Here is a 10,996-nt window from a genome sequence, read left to right as displayed (position 1 = left end):
ACGCCACAAATTCACCCCCATCCTTTTCAACTCTCTTTCGTCAGGTTTAGATTGTCTATTCGCCCTGTCTTGGATCACTTTATTCATGCTGCGTCTTGTTGTTCGTGACTTCTTCTTTTTACATTTCGGCACTGAGACCAAGAGACATGGCTAGACAAGTTTAACACCCAACAAGCATTTTTGTGCATTTAGAAGGCTCCAAGACATTAAACGACGACATTGTTCGAAAGTTTAGCCAGTAGCTTAGTAGGTTAGATTGTAGTACATGATTGTTACTGAAGACACATCTCTCGAATTCACGAGTGAAATTGATTCACATCACTGCTAACTTATCTTTCTGACTGACGTTTACAGACTCTAGAGAATTCGTTCTCTATATTTTACTTAACAAATTAGTCATCTTTTCACACTACCTAGCTGACCTTCCCAGCTCTAGTATTGTTTATATAAATTTTACACTTGTATTACAGGACTTTGCTTTGACAAATGCCTAATCTCAGGTGGTGGAGCAAACAATTCATCCATGTTTGGTTGAGCTGAGTGAGGACCCAGATGTGGATGTCATATTTTTTACTAGTCAAGCACTTCAATCAAGCGTCCAAGTCATGATGTCAAGTTAGCATATGTTTATATGTATTTGCAACCTAAACTGAACTTATATTTGTTCTTGATCGGTATTTATGGACATTACTGCGGGGAGATTATTTGCAGTTGATGGACAGGCTCAGTTTGATCCATGCGATTACACGGAGGATGTCTACCAGCAGGAGCTTGAGCACATTCAGCAGGTCAGTTTAACCCATTCCTATGCGGATTACCCTTTTTGATTTAAGTTGCCTCGCACTTAACATCTATTAGTTACACTCAGATTGGTTAAGTTCAACCAATTACGCAGAAAATCTGGTCATGCCGTCATGGAGATGGTGTAAAAGTGTTTCCATAAACTTGACTATTATGTTGCATATATAAGAATTTTCCAGACTGATCTTATTTGTTATGTACTTGTTATACATTGTCAGTTACGTTCTATCTGGCAAAACCATGGACTTTCTAGTTTCTACTAATTGCTTGATTGACTGGATCTTGTGACACATTGCAGGGATACTGATGGAAAGAAGATCCCATGTTATCCTAAAGAACGTTATATTAGTATCTGCAATTACTTTCAGTCATTAAGTTTAGTATACCAGCGATTATCTCAGATTATTTTTCTTCTTCTAACAGGTTTCGGTCACAACTAATCGTGGACAAGATACCATTCCTTCCTTCTATGGTTGTTTGGGATTGTACATTGAAGGATCAGTTCCCTCAACTATGTCTGGTGTTGACATCAGAGTTATAGCAGCAAGACAAAGAGTAGCATCCCATTAAGGATCAGTTTCCTCAACTATGTATCAGTCGACAATGCCTAAGATCAAGGTTTGTGGGAGTCTTATCATCTATCTAGCTAGGCAGTTTTCTTATGTATCGGTTAACATTTTCTTGATCTCAATTATGTGCTTAGTGAAACATGATTGGTTACCAGTATTTTGAAACCTTTTTGGTTTTCAGATTATTAATGGCTTGCTAGTACGATGTTACTTGTTTCCTGAACTATCACTAGGGTTCGGTAAAATGACTAGTATTTTTTGAGTTTGGGACGGGTGAGTTCCCATGCGCATCTTATGCTACATATCTTTTAGTTTCGAATATTCATGTCTTTGATTTAGATTGACTATCCTTATTGGAAGTTTTCTGGCATTTCATACTAGCAATGTACAGTTTCCCGACTATTTTCTTTTCTTTTTTTTTTCGTAATTCTGTGTGTTCACATGCACAATATTTTATGTTGCATTGTATATATGGCCAGTTATGTTAGAACATCGACTTAGAGGCAAATCAACTTTTAAATCTGTTTGTTACTGTCAAGCCAAATTTTGTTACTGCCAACTCACTTGTGATATGACCTACTACTCTGGACCTTGTGTAATAACAGGTGGCGATAAATCTAAAACAACTGTACAAGGAAATGAAAGATGGATATGCAGCAGCAAATGGAAGGATCTCACTCCGAAGTAAGCACTTTTTGGTGTAATAATTTTTATAATTTCAAGTTATTTGTTTGATCTCCAACCCATAGATTTTTTAAGGGCATTCCTTTAGGTTTGAATGTAAATTACACTGAAAAGAATGTTATAAGACTATTATAAAAATCAGGATTGATTGCGATAAGGGTTTGTAATACAGGAATTTCAAATATACGGATTCTTATTTATTTATTATTTTTTTTGGTTCTCATTATCTATCTTGATGGATTGTGATGGCCAACCATATGTTCATACGAAAAATTGGGGTCTTCTAGTTGATCTACAATGGTATATGAAGGTGCAGAAATTTGCCGGAATTATCGTCGGAATTTATTGTTTACCTGGAATTATCGTCGGAATTTATTTATTTTTACCTGTAAATTGGTTTGCAACTTATATAAGTGTTTCTCAAATTACAGTAATACGTTGCCTAAATTATTGTAATCGTTGCAAAAATTAAAGATACCTTTGCTCAAGAAACGTTGGTAAACCGGGTGACCAACGTTTATAGGCGTTGCACAAATTAATTTGAGCAACGGATTGCACACAAATTTGCTACGCCATATTTGCAACGGATGTACGCGTTGGTGAAATTCATTGCAACGCTATATACGTCCAAATCGGATGTTTGGTGTAGTGTATATTCAAGGCCACATAGGTTTTAGCAAGACTTTTATCAAAAAATCTTCTCCAAGACTCCAAATGATGAGATGTGATATTGAATGTGGAGATAGTTGGCATATTAGTTACTCTCACATCCTTTAACACGTCTCTACTTTTAGAGGTTAGAGCTTTTCCAACGGTGGTTGTATGTGTTTCCTAGGTGGCAACCCAAACAAGACATCTTCATTCCAATTTTTCTTAAATTCCTAGATGGTAACCCAAACAAGACATCTTCTTTCCAATTTTCCTTAAATTTTTAGGGGGAGAAAACAATTCATCTCCAACGGTGTTGTTGGTGATTTCTTATGAATTAAATGCATTTTTTATTTTTAGTAAATTTTAGATTTATTACACCTAAAGAGGGCTATTTAATATATTGGAATTAATTTTAGGAAGCAAAAGCTTACTTGATAGCTTGACAATGTCTAACAAAAATTAAGCCATGTCATCTTCATATTGATTTATAAAGTTGGGTTGGGGAAGATTTTTAGGAAAAATGAATGTCTATCCTATGTGGACTTAGACATTTATATTCACATACATTACACTGGAGAAGCTCTTAGCATATGTTGGAGCAATACATTTAGCCTTCAAATGTGTTTTTAGTACACGTGGGAGCAATACAATTAGAGTAGTTCTGAGATCTCCAAGTGACAGAAGAAGCAATGATAAAACCTTTTGTTGTTGCGGATGAAGAAAGGGTAAAATATTGAATGCGTAGAGATGAGATCATGCGGAGGAGATACCAATACTTTGATTCGAGTACATGTAGAGTTTGTGTGCATAGCCAAATCTATTGTATAGTGTATTCAAAATCTATATACGATCGAACCTATTTATTGAGAAAAGTATGCAAGTGTACATATATGTACATACGCGTACAAATGCACATTTTTAGTGCATGAATACCGTATGCAGCTAATTGGGGTTCGGACCAGCGATCCTAGGGAATACAAGCTACCTACGTGTTAGAAAATTGTTGGTTTAATTTTAAGTTCTACTGAAGAAAAATAATTGAATGAGGAGCTTAGGGTACTTACACGCTATCAGTGAGAAAATATCATTTAGGTCAGGAATATACCCAAAATTCTTCCTTGAATAGGGTTGGAATGACACTTGACAAAGCATGAGAACGCCGTGACAAACTTTTTGTCACATAATAGGTGACTGACAATGATCCACCTACACTGTAACCCCTATAAAATATAATAGTTCCAGCACCAAATTTTTTTATCAATTTATCGTGGATATTAAATAATTTATATGAATTTAACCTTTATTTATTGAAATAAAAGAAAAAGTTTTATAAAAAAGTGAGAAGCCGAGTCACAAGCTGGCAAAAAATTATAGTTTACATATTTCTCAAAAATTTTAACAAATGAATTGAAATATCATACTGAAATGGATATGAATACTTTTTGAGTTATCCTTAAAAAAAATCAATTTCATATTTACCGACTTACGAGGAAAGTGACGATGCGAAAGTTGAAAATGAAACTCTAGTTATAGAGTCGGCTTCACATAAATAAGTAATGATAAATGTGGTATTGAATAATTTTATTTATTTATTTCTTGCATGATGAAACAACAACATGAAAACTCGTCCAATATGGAAAAACACAAAAAAAAAACAAGATGATATACAATGCAATATTAATTTCAAAGAAAATCCAGTTCACGAGTAGAACTCATTTTATTGATATAATTTTGAGATTAATTAATTTATATATCACAAGAAACTCATATGAACGTCTGAAATTTAGTGAATTATTATATTTTACCGTGATTATTAATATATCGTGGATTATTTTTACAGGGTTCTATTGTATATAATACTAGACAAAAATAGCCAAAAATGATTATGTAAACATACTTAAAAGATGAGAGAAAAAAAAATTACGAAAACATATTGATAACTAATACTAGGTTGAGAGGAAGAATCACATTAGCTAACAAAAAATATAGGTAGGATAAAATCTAGGAGTAAAACTTAACCCCCACCCTTTTTTTTTCTTCTTTTGTAACTTGGCATAGGCGCTCGGACGTGCCCCTAGCAGCTGAAATCTCTGAGCCTACTCCCATGAGAATATCCAGCGGATACCCCACAAGAAATTATAAGTATTTATATAAGAAAAGTATTGCATGAGATCTCCAAACTCTTGAGCGGAAACTCGATGATTAACCCCTGATAATTTCTTAACAAAAAATTTCATAATAAAATTGTGTTACTATACAGGGACAAGCTGTAGCCTCATTTAAGGTGGACAAAAGTAGAGATGCGCTGTAGTAAAATTGGGCTAGACACATCATAGATTTGGATAAAGCAGGCTAACTCTAAATCATAAAACATGCAAAATATCATCACATCATTTGCCATATATACAAATAATTATTCCCCGTTCATGGTATATATTTTTAGAGTGAAAATTAATCATACATGATAAGAACGATTGAACTTCAAAACCCATTGTTCTTTTGCAAAAGACATGATCGGACAAAAACTCATCAAGCTACTGAATTTTGTATCAATAAAATACCCATAGATTACATGTCATAATCAATATGTAAAAATTTGGAGGAAAAAAAATCCAAATGATGACCAAGATATTGATCGGGATTATAATGTCGCTTTCTCGATGATATTTCTATAGAAGAAATCAAAGGCATATAACAGTTGAGCGGCCTAAAAGAGGCAAGAGAGTACATAAAAGAATAAAAGCAGGAGCTCCAAAAATTTAAACACTATCAAAGCTTCGAAAAAGATGGGAGAGTGAAACTCTTATCAACCTATGGAGATAGAATAAATATTATAGGCTTAAAAGATGTTACACAACAAACATACGACTTTATAATTGTTTTTTGATTAGGTAGTTTCTTATTAGTTTGTTAAATATTTTATTAGTTTTCTGGGTCACGCGCTTACAGAGATTTTTATAAAAATTTTATAATGAAATTAATCTTAAAACATGACCCAATATTTTATAAACGAGAAACAGACCCGTGCATCGCACGGGTGAAAAACTAGTATAACAGACAAATACACTCCAAAATTCCAAATGTCATCGTCAAAATACAATAAAATAATTACGGTCCAACATTATTTTCCAAACCGAGGATGAAATCCTCAGAACAGTCGATTGCTGAAAATTTTGCATTGATCTATAGATGTAGTCCTAATGTATGCTTACTGTATAGTCTATGAAGTTCGACATTACACGCCCTGCCCGTTCTGAATGGGTTCTTCTCTTTCATGTGCACCCCATCTCCTCACGCGGTCTCTAGCCAGCGCAACCTATATGCATAAGTATATCCATTAGGTACATATATTCCAAACGGCCAAGCGCCTTATGCATTGACTACAGTTAATGTACCTGATTATCCCAATCCGTTCTCCAGGTTATAGTAACTAGTACAATTGTTTGAAATGCTGTTCCAATTAACATTCCCATCCATATCCCCTACAGAAAAATGCCCAGGAGAGTAAAAATGAAACCCGGGGGGGAATGAGAGATTGCTTTCAGGTTTAGTATGGTAAAAAGTTTTTAGTGTAATTTGAAGTTTGATTTAGCTAATGTACAGTAAAAAACTTACTCTAACTTGGAGACTGATAAGGTAACCGAGGACCATTCCAATAGGGATGCCGACCAAGTAATAGCAGGCTACGTTCACATACGCAACGGTACTTTGCCATCCAGCACCAACAGCAACCCCTGCAAGTGTGTTTCAAAATATTGATCAATTTCACTTGACTGTGTTAATTATGTACCATTTAACTAACATTAGAACTAAAGAATGTCATGATGACCTGAGAGGACATGTTGAACACTGTTAAGAAGTATAGAGAAAGCAAGAAGAGGTGCTAGGCCATCAACTGCTATTGCTACTGCCTCATCCGTTGTAAATATGTATGCTAATTTTCCTTTGAAAAACAGGAAAAACACAAATAGCACAACCCCAATTGTTAATGATGTAAGTGTCGACACTAATATAGCAAACTTCGCCCCTTTCGAGCTCCCTCCACCGAGTTCATTGGACACCCGCACACTGCAATAAATGGAGTTGGTTAATTGTAAGATAAACTATCCTGTGAAAAAGAAAAGAAAAGGAGAAACAATACGTTACACACAGTATAGCCAAAACTTTTTGACTAGGGGCGCGCAACTGATTATGGGAACTTGATTTTTGTCCTATGATAGATACCTTGCTGCCGCCAAGAAACCAAGAGATAGCATCATCTCTCACCCGTTAATATTTAAGCTGCACATCAGATATATACAAATTAATATTAAGTTCGTTTAAACTTGGCCTGCTTCGAGATTCAAACGCAAAATATAGGTATACCAGATTGCAAGAGCATCAATGGCAACTTTAGCATTTGTCATGTTTCCTGTTAAGAGAACCAATACAGAGTTGTACCACAATTCCAAACTGCGCTTGTCAAACAACCAAACGAAGAACATTCAACAAATTAGTTTTCATATATTCTGAAGTAATACTCCCACGGCATAATCACTAAAATCTATAATAATAGGGGTAGTGCTAAAGTTGCTAGTTTGGCACCTGCCTAATGCTAACAGTTTCTTCTTCTTTTTTTCCTTTTTTTCTATTGAAAGATCTACTGCTAGTAGTTAAGAGTACAGAGCCAAATTACCAAAGCATGGCACCAGATGACATGGAAAGCTTTATAACTAGCCAAAGATCTTGAAAAGCAAGCATCGAGAAACCACTCCATGTTTCAGGGCACCCACCACAAGTTACAAACAAAAGCTGTCCCACATTTGGAATCCAATATGCGTTGACTGTAGATGTCATTGCACCAGTAATACCCATATTGTACTTAACACAAAAGAGCCATGAGAGAGCGATATGGACAACAATTGAGGCAGCATCCAAGTAAGCGATGATGATGTTCTTACTTTGAGCAGAGAGATACATTTGACAAGTGAAGGAACAGATGAACGAGATCATAATAGGAATTGTCTACAATGAGAAAATACCGGCTACGTCAGCGATATCTTCTTGTTGTCCTAGAAGCTTAAGTATGGGTGAAGTGAGGAGGAAGAAAGGAAGGAGAAAAAGTGAAGTAATGAACAAAACAATCCAAGATCTTTGAAGATATATCCCTAGCATATCGTATTGCTTCGCTCCATATGCTTGCCCACATAGAGTTTCTAATGCACTTGCCATTCCCAACTGCAAGCAAATTAAAATTATGCAGAAGTCAATGCATTGTGGTTTTACAGGGAAATCAGTAACATCATATGATCATTATTATTAGTCTGTTAACAAACATTTTCATGCCAGTCCCCTGCACCTACTCTACAGGAGAATTCACTAAAAGACTTGGTGGGTTATAAGCCAGAGAGAGGTCTTACCAGGATGCCATTAGCAAATCTGAAGAGAACAGTGAAAACGAGAGAATAAGCTGCAAGTTCAGTAGAACCCATGTGTCCTATAAAAACTTGGCTGATTATTGATATCCCAAATGTAGAAAACCTCGTAAAAATGGCGGGCCCAGCTACAACCCATAACTTTTTCGACTCTACAAATAGTTTAGTTCTCAAATTCTCATCCACTTCTATTTCATCATCCCCATTCAAAAGCTTCTTGTTTATACTGTTGGCCTCCATTCTGCCTTTCTGTTTTTCTCCCTGATCAAATCCCAAATAATATAGAACAAGAAGATCAATCAACAATCATGCTGCCCTGAAAAACAAAGCAGAACCTATTAGAGATAACCAAGAACTTGAGTTATCATTTAAATGACTCAATTTAGTGTTGGGTAAATTACTAATAAAGTAACTGAGAAGAAGATACTTAGCTCAAAATAATGTTGCTGATGTTGCTGCACAGAAAATGTAGAGGCACGTAAACTACGCTGTCCTAAAGGCAATATCGTCTGCCACTCCTCTGAGATGCTACAGCAGTTGGCGAGTCACCTCCAGGATACAACTACAGTTAGTACCCCTCAATGTAGCATACAATGAGGGTACCCTTAGAGCTTGGCAGAACTTAAAACAGTAGAAGAGATGTTTACAGAAAAACAGAGGGAGAGTAGAAGAGATGTTTCTCTGTGGTGTATTTTTTTCTGAGTTTACAACTACTCTCTTATATAGTGTTTGTGTAGTTACAAACAAGAAAAAAAACCCATGCGTATGACAGTCAAAGAAAACCCATGCGTATGACAGAAATACTGGTAATGTTGGGTTAAAGATAGTGCATGGAGCAGTGTGTTGCTGCCAAGCCAAATACGTACAGACAAAGAAGCCAGGACAAAACACGTACAGACAAAGAAGCCAAGACAAGCACGTTCAGACAAAGAAGTCAGGACAAAACACGTGCAGACAAAGAAGAGATTCTTCTACTTGTGTGGAAAACACGTACCAAAAATTTCAGCAAAAAGATAGGATCTAATGAACCCACACCCACACCCACACCCGACCCGACCCGACCCGACCCGACCGACCGGACGGACGGCGGCGGCGTGCGTGCTTCTGTGCGAAGCACCGCGCGTACGGGAAAGGCAACCTTGCCCTAGTCTAGGCCTTCCCTCAAAGCACAAAAGTCTAATGACCCAAGGGCCATGCCCTTATAGCCAATTCTATGGTATTTAAGTCTAAAACTCTTTAGATTTTAGTCAATGTGGGACTATTGTTTTATCTATTCAAATGAAAAAACAATTAATGGGCAATAGGTCTAGGGATCAAAACATAGTCCATGTAAAAAAATGGTATTTTTAAAGCGTTTTTTCTAACAATCCCCCACATGAAAGATAAAACATATCGACGAAATACGAGAAAACATAATACATCAATATTAGGCTAAGGTGTCCCAGAGATTGAACCTTAACTTAGTGAGAGGTTACCGGAACTGCTTGTTGTTACGGTGAACACAATGTCTTGAACCGTCAACAGTGAGTGCAATTCAGAAATAACAACCACACTTTGATGTCTCAAAGAAAGCTGCCAAGCTCTTGCCGTTGTGCCCGTTTTGGCCGTGGGCTAAATCCCGGACTTAATGAATGTCTCTAGAGAAAAAGCTCAAATTCTCATAGGAAGCGGCCCCACTTCCAACATCCACATAGGTGAGTCCTTTAAGAGTGTCCTGCCACACTCCGCTTTAAGCAAAGCCATGGAACTCATTAAGATCTTGACAGATCATCCTAAAACATGCAGGCAGCACTATCATACGGTTACACCATAGGGAGGGACAAAGATAGTGCTCTCTCTCGACATCACCAAAAATTAGTTATCTCGTTGAACCTTGATCTTGGAGCTCCATTCACAAGGTTGAGTTTCCTTCATGGCGATTTATTCTATGAGATTGAGTCCCATCCCCTTCGATGTGGATCTAACTACCTCTCTAGATAACCCTTTCGTCAAAGGATCTGCAATATTCTCCTTAGACCTTACAAAGTCTATAGAGATGATGCCAGTAGAGAGTAGTTGTTTCACTGTCTTGTGTCTTCTTCGAAGATGTATAGACTTTCCGTTGTATACACTATTCTTTGCGCATCCAATAGCAGCTTGACTGTCACAGTGGATTGCGATCGAAGACACAGGCTTGGGCCAGAGTGGAATTCCACCCAGGAAACCTCGTATCCATTCAGCTTCCTCTCCAGCTTTCTCCAAGGCTATAAACTCAGACTCCATGGTGGATCGGGCTATACATGTCTGTTTGGTAGACTTCCATGACACAGACGCACCACCAAGTGTGAAGATGTACCCACTAGTGGATTTGCACTCATCTGAGTCTGATATCCAGTTAGCATCACAATACCCTTCTAGCACAGCAGGATACTTCCCAAAACTTAAGCAATAGTTTGAAGTTCCTCTCAGGTACCGTAGAACTCTGTAGAGAGCATTCCAGTGATCCTGCCCAGGGTTGCAAGTGTACCTGCTTAATCTACTCACAGTATAGGCAATATCAGGTCTTGTACAGTTCATTAAATACATAAGACTGCCAATAACACGAGAATACTCAAGTTGATAAATACCCTCACCCTTGTTCTTTTTCAATTTACAATTGGGATCATAAGGAGTAGTTGCAGGTTTAGCATTTTCATGATTAAATCTCTTAAGCACAGTTTCAACATAATGAGATTGACTAAGACTATATCCATCAGACATCTTTCTGATTTTCATCCCTAAGATTACATCAGCAGGGCCTAAGTCTTTCATGTCAAAGTTTTCGTTAAGCATGCTTTTAGTGGTATTAATACTATCAAGGTTACTACCTAATATGAGCATATCATCAACATATAGGCA

The 10,996-nt window shown here is 36.8% G+C and overlaps 1 long non-coding RNA gene and 1 pseudogene across 1 annotated transcript; one reads left to right on the top strand and one right to left on the bottom strand.

The window, feature by feature from the left end:
• The first annotated feature begins 504 nt into the window (after positions 1-504).
• On the top strand, positions 505-2,120 carry LOC113321402. The gene is made up of 3 exons (XR_003346639.1): positions 505-788; positions 1,225-1,419; positions 1,976-2,120. It is a non-coding gene; the product is annotated as an uncharacterized LOC113321402 (long non-coding RNA).
• A 3,704-nt stretch (positions 2,121-5,824) lies between these two features.
• LOC113320463 lies at positions 5,825-8,359 on the bottom strand (annotated as a pseudogene).
• Positions 8,360-10,996: the final 2,637 nt, after the last annotated feature.

Source organism: Papaver somniferum, chromosome 11 (assembly GCF_003573695.1).
Source record: "Papaver somniferum cultivar HN1 chromosome 11, ASM357369v1, whole genome shotgun sequence".
NCBI classification, from domain to species: Eukaryota; Viridiplantae; Streptophyta; class Magnoliopsida; order Ranunculales; family Papaveraceae; genus Papaver; species Papaver somniferum.
Note: the sequence above shows the minus strand (reverse complement) of the source record. Positions and strands in the feature narration are given on the sequence as shown.